This window comes from Lycorma delicatula, chromosome 1, assembly GCF_047948215.1.
Source record: "Lycorma delicatula isolate Av1 chromosome 1, ASM4794821v1, whole genome shotgun sequence".
In the NCBI taxonomy this organism is placed as follows: domain Eukaryota; kingdom Metazoa; phylum Arthropoda; class Insecta; order Hemiptera; family Fulgoridae; genus Lycorma; species Lycorma delicatula.
In genome coordinates, this window is record NC_134455.1 from 333,674,794 (window position 1) to 333,693,554 (window position 18,761).

At 32.2% G+C, this 18,761-nt stretch overlaps 1 protein-coding gene across 3 annotated transcripts in view; it reads right to left on the reverse strand.

Moving 5' to 3' along the window:
- LOC142334278 (RNA-binding protein lark-like) overlaps positions 1 to 2,043 on the reverse strand; it is a 45,762-nt gene extending 43,719 nt beyond the window's left edge. For all 3 annotated transcript variants that reach the window (XM_075382192.1, XM_075382193.1, XM_075382191.1), the window contains exon 1: positions 1,897 to 2,043. The gene's annotated coding sequence lies outside the window, so the exon portion shown is untranslated. The remainder of the gene's footprint in view (positions 1 to 1,896) is intronic.
- Positions 2,044 to 18,761: the final 16,718 nt, after the last annotated feature.

Below are 18,761 nucleotides of genomic sequence, written 5' to 3' on the forward strand. Positions count from 1 at the left end.
TATATAATTTACAATATTAGTTCACTATTTAAAAAAAATTTAAGTGGGATGCTGACAGAGTAGGTGTGATGAATTATATTATATTTTAGTTGAATTAATTCAGTGTACTATACTTCATACAATATCTACATAATATAAATAAACTTAACCTAATGCTCGCTAACCTAGTCTAATAAATATTAAATACATAAATTATACACAATTTATTAAACACAGGTGATATTTAAAATAAATACAAAATGGTGTTGAATTAAACAATTATATGTAAAATGGTAGCGAATTAACAGCAAAGAACAAAGTTAAATTTGTCAAGTTTATGGGGTAAAATAATGAATAACTATTTAAATTTGAATTACAGTAATAAAATGTACAGTGTCAGCTAATGAACTGTGAATTGTTACTAGACAATTAATGCCATCTAGTGAAGATTTACAAAGCTGAGATACAATATAGATGTAATACGATATTGCTAGCCATATAACAGTCTAACTAGGCTTGCTTCAATTGAAAAACATATTAATTTTTTTAAATACATTTAGAGGATCATACTAGGAGAAACGTAATACAGCAATAGCCAAAGATTAATTTATTTGGGTAGAATAAAAGAGAAAAAGAAAGGCTTGAGGCAAATGTGGTAAAGGGCAAGATTTAATGATTAAAGTGAAAAAAATAATTAGCAGGAATATAAGCTTAATCAGAACAATTTCAATTAGAAAAGCTAGCTGGCCAAGGTAGAAGAGGACAGAATAGTCATGCATGGTGCAAAAAAAAAGTTGAATAAAAATTATAATTTACCTGTAACAGAAATATTTCTGTTAACTTTACCTTGGAATGGAATGGTGATGGGCATGCAAGGGCCTGCCTCAGGACAGATAACCAATATAATGAAAGCACAACTCTTGAGTGGTATTTTTATGAAAAAGTTTCCCAGATTAAAATCATTACTAGAAATCTTAATTTAATAGCTTCATGGATGACGATGTGATTTTTCTTTCCTCAAAATATTTATTAACAGAGATAAAGAATTGTAAAAAAAATTTAATTGGTATGAATTGAACATTAATATTATTTTTTTGTAACATAAATTTCAAACTTTTTCACATTAGTGGTTGAGATCAACAACACATGTGAATTGGAAACAGAATTTGCTGCCAAATAATTTCGTTAAATTAAAGGAAAAAACTTATAAATACCCTAAGAAACTGTAAACATTTATTAAGTTACAATTTCTTTGTTCAAGCAAATACTACAAAAATGATTATGCATAAAGTTCATCTCTTACAAGTAAATACTTTAGTAATACGATTGCACACTAGACTGGTCAAACAACTTTAAGGAAAAGTTGTAATCATCCAGAACTTATTGAAAAAATTCGAAGCAGCTACTTAAAATGCGCAATTGAACAATATTGGCATATTTATTCGTAATACACAATTAACAAAACAAATAGGGTCATCTAAAAAAAAACCTATCGAAACTACAATAGTTACGGTTTAGAGTTGTTACAGGATGTCAAAGTTCTATTGCACTCTCGACCGCTAACGGTCTCGGGGTTTGGCCCGCTAAGACCGGTTAAGGGAAAGCGCAAAAAGACTAAATTAGTAATTCTTCACTAATACAATCATCTCAAAACATGTCAAATTGTCTTGAATAAAACAGGCATAATTTGAAAATCTTTAAACCTAACTCAAATGTTAGTAACATTTACTGCTACATCTTAGAACTAATAATAAACACTTCGCAGATTAAAAGCTGAATCGAAGTAGATGATTCCATCTAGTACAAGTAACAAAGCACGAAAACAGAACTGACTTCAAACAGCTTTAAGATATACATCGCTGTCGAAATATTAATTACGAAAACTAACTCTAACAAGGTAAAAGTAATTGAACTTACCAAAATACACAACAAGAAAAACAACCGACGCCGAAGCTAACAACGCAATTCGACAGTTTAGGGCAGGGAAAAGGAAACAGGATATTAATAAGTTACGGACAGGTCAGCCAACAACAAAATTAAAAAATTGTGCTGTCGCTTATAAGTCAACTTAGTGTGAAATAGAAAACTTATAAGTAATCTTGAAACTTATTTTCACTCACATTTGCATCAATAGTACGTTTGTCTAAAAAAATGCACACATAAACGCGATTACTTTCGTAAATACTTTGCTTGCAAAAAATATTTAAATTTCAATTTTTAAAGATGTTTAATCGCGTCTTTGTTCTTACAGAAGTGATATAATTTATATTAGCCGTGTGAAAAGTTCGTTCACGGTAGTAGGAAGTGAAAATAATATAATACTATAAATTATTTTTAATTACAACCTGAACAGAATTTGAGATCTATACCATTAATATACCACGAATTACAATATAAAAGTTTTTATTCCATTTCTTTTGTTGTTATTATTGAATTATATTTTTACTATTATTATTGCCTTATTAACTCGCTGAGTAATTTATTAACTTTATTGGTATTTATTGGTAATATTGAATTATTACTGTAGTTATTATTGAAATTTTATTTTATTTATTAAATAATTAAATATTAAAAGCAACAAAAATTACATATTTTCTATACACACACACACATTACATGTCTGTACGTTTTTTGTTCATTAGTTATTTATACTCGTACTCGAGAGTTCTAAGGTTAAAATCCTATTAAAGGCAGGTACTTTTATACGTATTTGAATAGTAGATCGTGGATAGCAGTGTTCTTTGGTGGTTAGGTTTCAATTAATCACGTATCTCGGGAACGGTCAACCCGAGACTGTATAAGATTACACACCATTTACATTTATACATATCATCCTCTGAAGTAATACCTTAAGGTGGTTCTGGAGGCTAAAGAGAAGAAACAGTTATTTATACTCCTGCTTTGTGAATTTAATTGGGAGGTATATGTGGATCAGATTGAATTTTATTCGGTTAGTTGAACAAGTGAAAGGTGAAAATGTCGCTATCAAATTCATGCAGCAATAATATATTACGTAATCGTAGGAAATGTGTTCCCTGCCACGATATTTTTTCAGGCACTGCATCGCGATGTCGATCGATGTGCGCAAAAAAACGAATGTAATGAATTTAAATTCATTCTTAATTAGTTAAGGCAAAAATACTTTTTTCACCGGATCTATATTGCCGTTCCTCAAAATTGAGTTCATTTTATTGATAAATAAATTACTATTTACTGATAAATCTGAAGCCCAGCTACAAAAGATAGATGGGCAAATTATATTCGAGAGTGTGTGCGCAGTTCATGATAATAATGCAATGATCGGTGGCCCAGAATTAACAGTTGAAATAAATAGAAGTTTCTTCTCATACAGGAAAAACAATACTGGACGAGTGAATGCTTATTCGGAGGCATTTAAAAGAGAATAAGGAATGCTTTTGTAGTCACAATAGAAAAAAGAGTCGCCGAAATGCATCTGCCGATCGTTCAGCAACGTGTCAGACTGTGGTAATTACTGTATAGGAACCATTAAACACAGAAAATTTTGTCAACTCTGTTAACTGGTGAATAGAGAAATCACTAAGGGCATGTGGAGCTTGGTTAAACTACCGCAATAGAGTGAAATAGGGCAAAAGCAGAGCACTCAAATCACCAACATCGCGATAAGGATTTATTTGAACAAATACTGACAGACATACCATGTTTGCGAGATTGCCATAGTAAGGATATGTAGGTGACATGAGCAAAACTAGCTATAGGTTAGCAACTCAGAAGGACTCTTTAGTCAAAGAAGTTGAAGGTTATATGGCAAATTAGAAAGTTCACAACAGAAGTTTTTTACAGTTACTTATAGTAACTGTTTCCCGTGTTACAGGCAGTTTCAAACAGCATTAGGCTATTGAGTTTTGTAAGGAAAATAAAATATTCATAAGAAATATTAGGTTTAAAAACCATAAAACATAGTTTTACATGTGGAAATCACCAGATATCAAACTGCCAGAAATGTGTTTAAAAAGGCGCATAGACTGCTAGGACTTGATATCAATAGCCATCATTCCATCTGGTACAGATATAAAACTAATACTGAAGAAAGTTAAAATAAAAAATGAAATAAGTATTGGGATTTATTAAAAAAAAAAATTGAAAAATAATTACGGAAGAAGTTAGCACAAGCATTGCAAGAAAGAAATATAAAATTAATGCTAGAAGAAAGGCTAACAGACAAAAGTTCAGACTGGAGATTTCAGAACAAAAGAACAATGCATTATGACCTTACATAAAAAATGTAAAAATATTATCATGGCATAAATGAAGGAAAAGTACAGGTATTAGAGAAGTTGTAAGCAGAAATAATAGTGTACACTAACAGTAACTTAAAAGATAGAAGGAATATATGGAGGAACTGTATCAGTCAAATAGAAAGCGCCAAATATCCCTATAGAAGATCAGGATGAAGTACTAGAAATAAGAATAGAAAAGCTAAATATAAATGAGCTGCCATTAGCGCTGATTATGTTTTGATGAAGAATGATAAGGGAGGTGGTGAAGAAAACATTAATTTAGGAAGGAAAGAAGTACAAGGGATGTGATTGATCTAATTACATTTGGTAGAGGTGTAAAAAGAGTTAAGGAATAATCAAAAATTAATAAAAAACATAACAGGATATCATAATTCCTGATCTGTTACATATACAACTTAAAGATTACAAGTAATGAATATACTAATGAGAATTTAAAATGTGATGTAAAATATTGGATAACAGAATTCACTAAAAAAATTTGATTATTATGAAGCACTGAATTACAGCAAAATGTTACTTCCAGCATTTATTTATATATATTAACTACGAATCACTTTTTGCAAAATTTCCACTAAAATAAGATAATAAATATTTATTTTAAATGTACATTGCAACTTAAAATTATTATTATTATAAATAATGTCATTAATTATTATAGCCCAAATTTTATAGTTTTAGTTTTTTAATATATTTAACCTTATTAACCAACTATTCTTTAATCTTTAAAAATGTTTTTGAAAAGGGAAAAAATCACTTGCTTCTACTCAAAAATGTAAATTAAAGAATAATTAAAGATTATTAAGAAAATAAAGCAAAAAGAAATCTTATATTCTCTAATTTTTGTAATCTATATGTATAAAAATGAATGTTTGTCTGTCTGTATGTCTCTTATTCCTTCCTAAACCGTTCATCTGATAGCGATGAAACTTTGGGGAATGGTTGGACGCATGCCAAGGAAGATTTCTGAATTACTTTGGACTCGCTAGGTGGTGCTGGCGTCGACATATTTTGAAAAATTGTATTTATGGTCCGATTTGCCTCATATTCAGAATACATTTACTTACATGGAAAGAATTATCTCTGCAAAAAATGAACCCGCTAGATGGCACTGGGTTTGAGATATTTAGAAAAATTATATTTATGGACCGATTTGGTTCATATTCAGAATATCAATATTAGTTATGTGAAAAGAAATATTTTTGCAAAAACTATACCCGCCAGGTGGGGCCGGTGTCGAGATATTTACAAAACAAACAAACAGACTTTTTTATTCTATATATATATATATAAGGCATGTTCGTATGTGTGTCCACTAAAGACCAAAAAAATAATGGATCGATTTACGGGCGAAAGAGAAAAGGGGAAAACAGGAAAGGGTAACAAGGAAACTGTGAGGGAGAAGGGGAAGGAGAATAAGTGAAAGGTAAAATTTGTGAAGTTCAGTTTTTTAATTTTTTTATCAAATTTTCAATTGTGTTCATTTAAACTCTCTCTCTCTCTCTCTCTCTATGTGTATATATATAGCAATATCGAGGCATTGCTGGGTCTGCTAGTAAGTTTATAACAACAGGTATAGTTTAGTTGTGGGTAACAGTACCTCCTACAGCCAACCAGTTCTTCACTTATCATATGGCAACATTGTGTTATTTGCCTCACATCTATCATAAGTGAAGATCATCTGTCCAGTCTTTTTTCACAGATTCCTTTATCCTGCCTAATAATTGGTGATTTCATTGTTCATGATGTTCATCATCATGTTCTTCCTGAGGCACTATAGTTGATTGACTGAGGCAGAACTTTGATCTCTGCTTATTGAACTATGGGTTGAACATGTTTTCATCAGGTACATTTTCGTGCATCGATCTGTCAGCAACTCTACTCCAATGTCTTACCTGGCATGTTTCCAAAAACTTCTTCGGAAGCAATCATAGACCGGATGGTATCTCAGTCAGCAACAGTGATTTACCTCAGTGTCAGGTATGCAAATGAGTGATTCAGAAACTGTATTGGATACAAGGATTACTTCGGCCAATATGACAAGTGATAAAGTGATCCAGCAACTTACCAAATGAATTCATCTCGTAACATCTGGAAAGCTATGGCGGCCTGCTATTCCTTGGTGGGATGAAGAATGCAGGTGTGTGCTAAGGGATCACTGCAGGGCTTTGTGTAATTTCAGTCGAAGGCCTACAATTGAATTGCTCTGCATCTTCTGCAATGCGAGGACTGTTTGCTGTCGAATGTTTCAGCGGTCTAAATGTAAATCTTGGTGAAATTATGTTGATACCATTTCTCAGAAAACAACATCATCTGTAGTATGGAGACAAGTTTGAGCCATGTGTGGATCAGGACAGTCATCATAGCCAGTTGGATAGAAAAACAATGGTATACTCATTGCTGCGCCAATTGATGTGGTGAACAAGTTTAGAAACTTGTTTAGATCAGTTTATTGTCATCTTGCTATCCTGAATTTATGAGGTATAAGTTGCACATAGAAAATATCCTGTTTGTGATTGGAGACTTGTGAAATGAATTAAACTACCTTTATCTTTTGATGAGCTAATGTATGACAAATAATTTGTAAAAGTTCTCCTGAAAATGATAATACTAGGTTCAGTATGTTATCACAGATACTTCATTACAACATCTTTTGTGTATCTACAATAAAATATTTTCTGATCAGGTTTTTCCAGATTCTTGGTCAGAAGCATTCGTGATTCCCATACTGAAATCTGATAAAGATAAATCAAGCTCCTCAAGTTATTGTCATATCTCCTTAACCAGTACCTTGTGCAAGTTGATGGAACGAATGGTAAACTGTTGCCTAGTGTGGTACCTCGAGAGAAACGCCCCATGTGCTGTATTTTTTGATATGCAAAAGGCATATGACAAAGCTTGGAGGACAGTAATCTTAAATAAACTGCATAAGTGGGATATACAAGGAAATCTCTTGGCAATTATCAGGAGTTTCCTCAGTAGTCAGTCCTTTCGAATTCGAGTTGGAACTACAGTATTCAAAAATTTTACATAGAAAACAGAATACCTTTTTCTTTTTCCTGTTAGCCTCCGGTAACTACCGCTTAGATAATTCTTCAGAGGATGAATGAGGATGATATGTATGAGTGTAAATGAAGTGTAGTCTTGTACGTTCTCAGTTCGACCACTCCCGAGATGTGTGGTTAATTGAGAAAACAGAATACCACAGGGAAGAAAGTTCCCTATGGAATTTACTTCCAAAGTGTAATTTTGTTTGCCATAGCCATAAATACTATAACAAACTGCATGCAAAAACCCGTACGTTCCTTGTTTGCAGATGATTTTTCAGTTAACGTAGTAACTAGAACTTTAACTACTGGTGAGAGGCTTCTCAAAAACACAATAACCTGTTTACAATGACTGGATTCATGTTTTCTCCTAAGAAAATAAAATGCATCTCCTTTTCACACTTGATGGAACATGTTGACCCTCATCTGTTTTTACATGGTGAATCATGCAAATGGGTTAGATTTTTAGGATTGTGGCTTGCCCAATGACTAACTTTGGTAACACATTTAAAGGAGCTGAAGGCAAAGTGTTTAAAAATACTGAGAGTTTTATTTAATACTCATTAAGGAGCTGATTGAGTACTCATGTTGCACTTCTATCAAGCTTTGATTCATTCCTGCTTAGACTAAGGATGTGTGGCTTATTCATCTACGCAGGCTACCACTCTAAAGATGCTCGATGTAGTCCATCATTCATTTATCTGTCTTGCTACAGGAGCTTTTCACTTGAGCCCTGTGGTAAGTGGTGAGCCATCTCTTTGGAATAGACGAAACCAAACGATTTGCTCTTATATGGCTTGCATTAAAGCACAACCAAATCATCTGACCCTTGACGCAATATTTTCCAACCATCACGTTAATCGATGCTAGGAATGGCGATCAGCTAATACTCCACTAGGCATCAGAGCTGAACACCTTTTCTTTGCTCTAAATGTACAGTTACCTCCAGATCTTAGTGTTGCTCCCCTTGGCAGCCTTCTCTAGTAAATTACTGCTTTGGTCTTTGTTGCTATGATAAGAACACAAATCAAGTTAAATTACAATAAATATTCTATATAAGCATGAATCCTGATGCTATAGTTAATACAGATGGTTTTAAAACTTTAATTCTGTTGGTTGTGCTTTTGCGGTAGGCAATAGAACATGTTTGGACTACCCAGGATCGTTAGTATTTTTGTTGCAGAGCTATATGCTATTAATAAAGCCTAAAATATAGTTAGCCAAACATTTCAATACGTACTTGCCTGGTCAGATTCCATGAGTGCCTTACAGGCAATTAGTGACACGTACTCCAGACACCCTATTGTCTGTGAGATTCAGTATGTGTTATTTCTCAAATGACCCAATGTAATACAACTGTGACCTTCTGCTGGATCGCAGTCATATTGGAATTTCAGGCAATGAGCATGCTGATAATGTGGCAAAAGAGGCTTGTTTCCAGCTTCCTTTCACTAATTGCGTTGTTTCAAATGATCTTGTCTGTTTTCTGAAGAGGGTAGTTCATGATGAGTGGCAAAGTGAAAGGAATGCTACCATCAACAATAAACTTCATCTAGTTGAGAACTCTGTGTCACTGTAGAGCTCCTCATGCAGGAATAACTGCCGACAGGAGGTTATTATTTCCCATTTACAAGCAGGGCACACTAATGTATATCTGATGACTCAAACTGATGCACCCATTTGTGTTTGCTGCAACTGCCAACTAACTGTACACCACATTCTTTTGAATTATGTCTTGTTATGTGGCACTGAGTTGCAAGTTTAAACTGGAACTAACATGCAAAATATGTTGGGGAACAATGAAATGATGTTATCTTATACTTTGATTTTTAGGGCCGTCCATTTATATTCAAATATTTTTTGTAGTATGTTTCAGCTATTTATGCCAATTGGCATATAGTAGATGGTAATTTTATTGTTTTAAATTAGATTATTAATGTAATATTTCACTGTGGTTTTATTTCGCTTTTATTAGCATACGCCACAGGAGTTTTCTATTTATGCTGTGTTCTTTTTTTATTGCTCGGTTTTAGTTTTTAATTCAATTTTAATATTTATTGTCTGGGTGCTGATGTGAGCCCAGAAAAAAAAATCTTATCATTCCTACATAATAATTTTTAAAATCTGTTCATCAAAAGTTAAATGAACTTTTAATCATTAACTTAATTATTAAGTTAGCAGGACTTTATTGAAAAATAGAAAAATATAGAATTTAAATTTGGCAAATCTATTTAAAAATTATTAAAAACAATCTTTTAAAAAATTTGAAGGATTTCTCTTGCAGGGTTTCTGTTCCAAGTTATAATCAGTCAAACTAAGATCTTTTCTGAATGTTCAATGTTAATTTAAACTTGGTTTTTTTTTAATTTACCCAAATATCATTTCATTTAAGTAACCAAAAATACTTTTGAAGGTGTAATTGAATGGATTAAAAGCTGAATGAATGTACTGATATGCCATTACAAAAATAACATCAGAGTGAGAGTAAATGAAATAATATTCTGTCTCTCTCTAAACAGACTATTTTAAAAACAATGACTCAACATATCACACATTCTTGTGGTATACCTGAATTATAATTTGATCATTTCTTTGAAATAAAAACAAATCATTTCTTATCTTATACTAATGGTTTCTAATATTAGAATTTATTTATTTTTTTAAATATTCGTTGCCCCAATTAGAGCACTTAAGTCATTCTATGGCCATTAAGTGTTTGAAGAACAAGCTACAGAGTTAGCTTGTTGCTGCCTCTTCTGTTCCTACATCAGTTTCATATTATATTAATAGAATTCATTTTTACTTACATTTTATGAGAAACTCATAACACAGCCAAATTTAGAACTACTTTTCTGTTATATACAGTACTTAAATAATTCTTTGTCCATAATTTTATACAATCAATTATTTCTTCAACACATTTTTCACTCAAATTAGGATTCTTATACTAGCTTATACCTGTTGTATACATGAAAGATAGATCAATCACATTCTAATATGCACATTTAAATCTTAGTGCACTAATTTTGTCACATGAAAATAAATAGGCCTACAGTATTCCATAAGATTCAAAAAGTAGTGAGCATGATATAAAGTGAAGAAGCTTTACTGAACTTCTTACAACTTAATGGAACCCCTAGAACTTTATTTTCACTACTTTCCTCTTCCTCCAAGTCACCTTCAACTGATTCTTCACTACTGTTCTCTGATTCATCTTGACTACTGTCATAACTTTGTCGACTGCATCTTCCCAAATTCCATCTTTAGTCCAAAACTCATCTTCAAATTTGACGATATTTTTGCAGTATGATAACCAGTCCTCAGGTGTAACACTTCTGTCACAAGTTCTTGCAGTCTGATTAATGAATGTTACCACTTGTTATTAAATCTGATGTGTCTTTTAATTTTTGCCCACACAACTCCATGGAATTTAATTTACACATGCAAGAGAGATTCAGATTACAGAATAAGGGGCCAGTAGTTTATCAACCTTGTATTCTTTCTCTTTTGGTGGCAATTGTTGTATCAACTGAAATAGATCTACTTTCCTCAGTTTCTCATCACAACAAACCCCATATTGTAGTTAATCATGACTACTTTTAAAGATAGTTCACTGGCATTTTATTTACTTGCTTTACATGGTAGAGTGCATTGTCCATAATGATAACACTTAAAATCTTCCATTTAAAGATCATTTCGGTTAAAATTGTTCAGAGTAGTCCTTTTCCATTTAAATCTGATTCATTCTTTTAAGACTGGAAGGAATTTTGAAATTGTAGGGGCAACTTTTTGTCAGACATAGATAGGTTCAATTATATTTCTAATAACATCCCGATCATAACTACTGATTTTGCGTTATGGTAATGAAGACACATTTTTCCCAGGGATTGTTAGTGATTCACCTTTACTAGCACCAACTTGTTTTTTTATAGCAGTCACAGATTTTTGTGACATTCTACAGTATTTTGCTGCTTTATATGGTGACATGTCAGCCTGTTTAATTTTTTCTTCCTTGCAACAATATATGACGTGAGTAATTAATTTTCTTTTAGAGCTGAGAATTATTAATTTACCTTTTTTCAAACACTCAACTTTTTTCCAGCCAAGTTATTAAACCTAACTTAAAAAGTTGTGCAACTGCAAAACAAAACTTTTTAAAAAACACTGCTGGTATGTAACTGTAAAATTAACCATAAATATCAAAAGTGACAATCAAAACACAGCACTAGTAATGGAAACATGATAACTGCACTACTTTCGAATATGATTTTATAATGACTGTTTGATAAGCAGTTAGCACTGCATTTACTGGGCAAATACTCTTTCAGAAAGAGTAGTAGCTTCTCATGCACTGCTCAACAAGGCCTTTTCTCCATACACTGTCTACACAATCCATGCCACTTCTCATTGCGCCATATTAGTATTAAACATAAATGTCTGTTTCAGATTTATTGATCTTCAAACTTGACGGCACATTGTTTATTTTGATGTTAGTGCCATTCCATTTAGATGTAACTCCATAATTGCACATCATGTTATCAGTATACTTTACACTAAAAGAATGAATTAGAAATACATTCAAATCAAAAAGTTTAGTCAGTATTAGAGGTGTCTATTTATGACAAATTATTATTTTTATTTACTAAGATAACTTAGCAATTATTTTTCTGAAGAACCACTTTATCTTGACACCATAACTATTTCAGAATTCTTTTTAACTTACTAGAGATCATATATGAAAATTAAAATTGAGTCTAAGAACTGCAACACAAGAAGATACACTGTGCAGAGTACTAACATTCTCAAGTTTTATAAGTAGAGCCCTTCCCCAGAGGTACGAAGCAAGTGTTTTAAATAGATTAGTATTAAATTGCATTATTCTTGTGCCTCAAGTACTTTAAAAAGAAAGTGCAACAAATTCCTGTCAGCTTTTTTTAAAAGATTAAAACAATCTTTGTTTGTTTATTTTAAGTGTATGTTTTACTTATTTTCATCCTTAAAAAGGACATCTGAGTTTTTTAATTCCTTGTACTGAAGAACTGTTTAGTTCCTTCTTTTACAGCACATGAAGAATGGTGACTTTTTTATTTTCAAAAAGATTTAATAAAAAAAAAAACATACACAGCAGCTTAAATTTTTTAATTAATCACAATTTAGGTCAAAATTTTCATACAAGTACTCAACATTAATGACAACCAACATCCTAAAGCTCTTTTTTAACACCACTAAAAGATATCAAATTAACTCTTTAAATGTAATGAAATCGGCCATATTGTTATCAAGTTTCAAAATATAACTGAATATTATGACCATAAGAATAAATTTAAAGTAATTTAAAAATTGACATGTAACTGTATTTAATACTAAAATTTTAAGGGCAAGATGGTGTAGCTTATGAAATGAAAATGAGGCTCATGTAATTTTGAATTAATAATACATTTTATCACATCACCTTTTTTCTTTTCCTGTTTAGCCTCCGGTAACTACCGTTTAGATAATTCTTCAGAGGATGATATGTACGAGTGTAAATGAAGTGTAGTCTTGTACATTCTCAGTTCGACCATTCCTAAGATGTGTGGTTAATTGAAACCCAACCACCAAAGAACACCGGTATCCACGATCTAGTATTCAAATCCGTGTAAAAATAACTGGCTTTACTAGGACTTGAACGCTGGAACTGTCGACTTCCAAATCAGCTGATTTGGGAAGACGTGTTCACTACTACACCAACCTGGTGGGTTTTATCACATCACCTACTTTGAGTCAAACATACACAGATTGTACATTACGCAATTCAAAAATTTAGTATTTTAGATGTACAGTACAACCAAGAAGTTTCTATACCTTTCTCTAGAATGTTATGTGATGTGATTTACAGCTCTATGCATTTAGCATGAAGGTGTACATACAGATTTACAGGTTAAATCATTTCTAAGTACAAATGCATTTAACTATCAAAAATTTTCTAAGCAAACCGGGATTCCACTGACATACATAATAAGGGCAGGACTTGTTCCAAATAATAATTTGCTCGTTTTAAAATTAATAATTTAAATCTATGAGCTGTGAGTGGAATTTAAAGATTGGGCTTGTAATTTCAAAATGACAGTACTTACAGGCTATTATTTTTGATTTCCTTCAAAGTAGTTCCCTGAACATAAGACTTTAACAGTGTTGCCTCTTTTGGAAGCATTCCTGTAAATTTTCTTTCTTATGGGCGTTAACGTGGTCTTCAATCCAGACAAATTGGTCCCCTTCACTGAAAATTTAAATTTAGTAAACAGGAAGGAGCTCAATCAGGGGAATAGAGGTTGCAGAAGGGCAGAAATTTAGCAAAAAATTCCACGATTGAGAATGCACAGTCGTGGTGGAGGGCTTAATTTTTATCTCGCTAGAGTGTTATTCTTTTCTTCCACAAATGCTTAAGGACACTTTTATAACATTCCTGATTGACTGTCTGCCCATTAGGGACTAATTTGTCATACACTATATCCATAGCATCAAAGAAAAACCATTAAAATTGTCATGCTTTTTTCCAGTGTGGTGAACTTGGGCCCTTCCAATGTGATGATTGTGCCTTTTTTCAAAGTCAGTTTTGGCCCAATTAATCAGTTACTGGAACACTTCAAATCAGTGTTTTTTCTGCTGGTCTGACAACAATTTCGAAATGAATTTCATACTCACTCAACAAACATTCAAATCTTCAATCAAAATTGACTGAACGTGCAGAAACTTAACCCTTTAATGTGTTAGTTGTGCAGGTAAATGTGACTACCATCTGGGATTTTTAAAATAAAGTCCAGAAACAGCATATGTTAGCTGAATTTACTTTATTTTAACTTCTATTTATAAATGTATATAATATTTCAAACTTAAATAATAAACATTCTAGAATACAGATTAATAAATGTTTTAGCATGAAAAAGGAGGTATACCAGTTAGCTTAAAAGATTTTGTTAGTGCGACAGATCTCAAAACATGGATCTATGCACAAGCCAGCTTTAGAGTTAGGTCACCATTAAAGACTCTTTCCTTTTACCAATTTTATAGCAAATAACAGATCTCTTTTGTGGATAAGCTTTTTTACCTACAGCAGGAATTCCTCTTCGGGAAATGTTGGTCAGTCAATCTGGATGGAAGATGCTTGGTCATTGGCCAACCACAATATGGTTTTTTGTTCTTAGTGTTGTTTAAGTTCACAATTAGAAATAATCTGACAGACAGATCTTTACTGTTTGGTGATTCTTCTAAATTAAATAAGAATTAAAAATTTTAATATTTATTAATTTTTTAAAAATTATCATGTACCACTTTTTCTCACATATGCGTTAAACAGGGTAACATTAACTATTGATCACGTACATCTACACCACCCATGTATTTGCTATAATGTAAAACAAAATGATGTTGCTTCATTTCCTTGTGTGGTTATTAATCTTTTCTACAAATTCCACATTGTGATATATGGATATGAATGAAACTAATTGTTTTTCACACCATTTGAGGATGGACACATCACCAGAAATTGTTTCACACAATTCACCTTTCACTAATTTGTTATTTCTTTTACTTTTTTTACTAAATGAGATAAATTAGGACTGTTGTACCAACTGTCCATCCACAATGTGTAACCTTTACCCAAAAGTTTTTCTACGAGTGTGAGAACTACACTTTCAGATTTAGTTAGCACATCAGAGATTATATTTGAATCAAACTGCATCTTTTCCAGTATACACAATGAAGGACCATGTGCAACCAGTTGATTCACAAACTTTAAACATTTTTATGCCAAATTTTGCTGCCTTCTTAGGCATGTACCGGTGAAAAGACAAGCCTTTCCATAAAAGCAAAGATTCATCAATGCAGATATCTTTCAGTAGAAGAATATAGGCTTCTTGATAAGGTCAGAAACTACAGTGAATTTTAAATAATATTTTTGGTCCATTAAAATTTTCTACTTGTGTATTGTCACTGAAATGAAATTTTGACAGCCACTCATATTTGTCAAATGACATGAAGAAAAAATTTTGCTTTCCAGTAATGAGTTTTTTTTTTAAAAAATAGGATCGAAGTTGGTCTATTGGATATGCCCATGAGAATAAACACTGATATTAGTACAAATATATCATCACTGTTGCAACCAGACCATTTCCATTTTTGTGAGAACATACCCAACTTTGCTTTCTGTTGCTCAGCATTGTATATTGATTTCCTGAACAATCGTATAAATAATAGTCTCTTAAAAAATGAATTTGGGTCTCAGAAATGCTATTGAAATTTATCTATGGTCCAGCACTACAAACAGTAAAACTTTCTACCTTACTCTGATAATCCCCTCCCAAACAGCATTTCCCTTGTCATCTTTGGCAAACTTAAACCCCAAGTTATTACAATCTGTGACTTGTAATGGATTCCTATAAAATAAATCAGTCATTCTATTAAAAATCTCATCTTGTAGATCTCCTGCATCACCAGAACCATTATGCATAATAATACCCAATTCATCCTCATCATCAGTATATCTAATGCAACTATATCTAAATGTTCAGCATTAGAGTTTGATGCTAAGTCATCTATCTAAGCTTGCTACTTCATTATCAATCACATAAGCACCATTTTCTGCCATGTTTGAACCGTTTACTTTCAACAAAAAATATCCCTAAAACACAAATGCAAACAAATTCGCAAAAAACCTACAATAAGGTAAGAAAGAAAACTCTTATGTTTTTAAAACCACATATGAAAAGATTACATAAACACAACATTACTGAAAAACAAGTTAAATTACCTTAAGGAAAGAGCATATACTGTAAACGCAATGTTTTTATAACAAAAATTACAAACTAGTGCAAACTGAATAATACTGTGGAAATCAGAATGACGGCAGCATGGTGGAACAGGCTACAGTAAAATGTTCAGAACAGCCGTTTTTCTTGGCAATTGTCACAGAAATTAGGCCTATGAGTAAATTTATAGCCTTATGATACTACTTCCCCCGTCCACAGATTACTAAATACATTAAGTCATTTTACATAGCAGCAGCTGATAGCAGTACATGAGCGTACAATACAGCAAAATGCTGTAGGACAGAATTTTCACTGCTTTAATAGTAAAGCAATGAAAAACTTTCACAATGTTTTCATTAGTTTTTGAAATAGGAATGGTGGCTGGACCAAGGACATCTTCAACTGATTCACAACCGTCTTTGAATCAGATAAAAACATCTGACTGGCTCATAAATTTATTTCAAAAAACTGTTTTTAAGAGTAGATAAGTCTCTCAAGCTGATTTCCCAGTTTTTAAACAAAATTTAACAATAACTTGTTCCATTTTGTAAAATCAATCTGCTGAGAAATGAAAATACGACTTCACTTACCAGGATGCCACCCTCTACTGAACAAGGATTTCATTGTGATTTTTTTTCGGGACAAAACAATTTTCCCTTTCCATACACACAGGCAAACCCACCCTTTCCTATTGACCAGTTGCAGCACCTGTCCTTTTGCTCAATTTGAACTACTCCAAAAAATAAAATGTTATTACATTACATTTCTAATAGCATAAGCTTTAACCTATTATAATGAACTTACATCACTAGGTATTCAAAAGTAATTAACAAAAAAAAGGTACCAGCAGGATGAAGACATTAAATTTAGTCAGTTGGCAGTCAACCTGTTAAAAAAAAAACATCTTTGACCAAACACCATTCCTAGTGAAATTAAGTAACCAATTCCAGTTCATTATGCACCAACTAAGTTAAGTAACTTAACATTTGCACCAGACCTCCAATAGAAGCTTAGTCAGTTGATGATTTGATTCATTATAATTGCTATATATTTTTCACACACAAATTTAAAATATACATGTAAAATTATAAGTTTGACCTCACAAATATTCAAATTGGCTGAATTTTTCATACCAGCAACATTTTATGACATGTAAAATTCTATAATTAAATACCTGATGTTTCCTCAAACCTAAAGTCTGTTTAAAATATATCAGCTATTGTGCACTAGGTATAAACAGTTAGGACACTGCCAATAAAGATGGCCCTCAATGACTTATGTGATATTTATGAAAATTCAAATAATTTAGCATATTCACCACAGTGCTAATTAAATTCAAGCAACAACTTAACCACCAAATGCAGTAACAAAAAACTATTCAATAGTCAACTTTCGCAAGATCCTGCATCAGTCTGTACATAATTCTTTAATAACATCAACAAATAAAAAACTTTAAAAAAATTAGAAAACTGTTTGTTGGAGTAAATCAAAATTTGTAACACCACTGCCATTATTGTAAAGTGTATTGTGTTGTTAGACTTATGTTTTCCAAATTTTTAACTTTATTTCTTTTATGTTATTTGCTGATGTAATTATAGGATTATGTACAGACTGATGGTGCTAGATTTTTTTTTGTCTTCAGTCATTTGACTGGTTTGATGCAGCTCTCCAAGTTTCCCTATCTAGTGCTAGTCACTTCATTTCGGTATACCCCCTACATCCTACATCCCTAACAATTTGTTTTACATATTCCAAACGTGGCCTGCCTACACAATTTTTCCCTTCTACCTGTCCTTCCAATATTAAAGCGACTATTCCAGAGTGCCTTAGTATGTGGCCTTTAAGTCTGTCTCTTCTATTAGCTATATTTTTCCAAATGCTTCTTTCTTAATCTATTTGCCGCAATACCTCTTCATTTGTCACTTTATCCACCCATCTGATTTTTAACATTCTCCTATAGCACCACATTTCAAAAGCTTTAATCCATACATATACTTTCAAAAATCTTTCCCCGACCTTTAAATTAATTTTTGAAGTAAACAAATTATATTTCTGACTGAAGGCTCGTTTCGCTTGTGCTGTACTTTTATCTTTTCCTGACATTTAAATATATTTTTGATGTAAACAAATTATATTTCTGACTGAAGGCCTGTGCTATTCGGCATTTTATGTCACTCCTGCTTCGTCCATCTTTAGTAATTCTACTTCCCAAATAACAAAATTCTTCTACCTCCATAATCTTTTCTCCTCCTATTTTCACATTCAGTGGTCCATCTTTGTTATTTCTACTACATTTCATTACTTTTGTTTTGTTCTTGTTTATTTTCATGCGATAGTTCTTACGTAGGACTTCATCTGTGCCATTCATTGTTTCTTCTAAATCCTTTTTACTCTTTGCTAGAATTACTATATCAGCAAATCGTAGCATCTGTATCTTTTCACCTTGTACTGTTACTCCGCATCTAAATTGTTCTTTACATCATTAACTGCTAGTTCCATGTAAAGATTAAAAAGCAACGGGATAGGGAACATTCTTGTCGGACTCTTATTCTTATTACGGCTTCTTTCTTATGTTCTTCAATTATTGCTGTTTGGTTCCTGTAAATGTTAGCAATTGTTCTTCTATTTCTGTATTTGAACCCAATTTTTTTAAAATGCTGAACATTTTATTC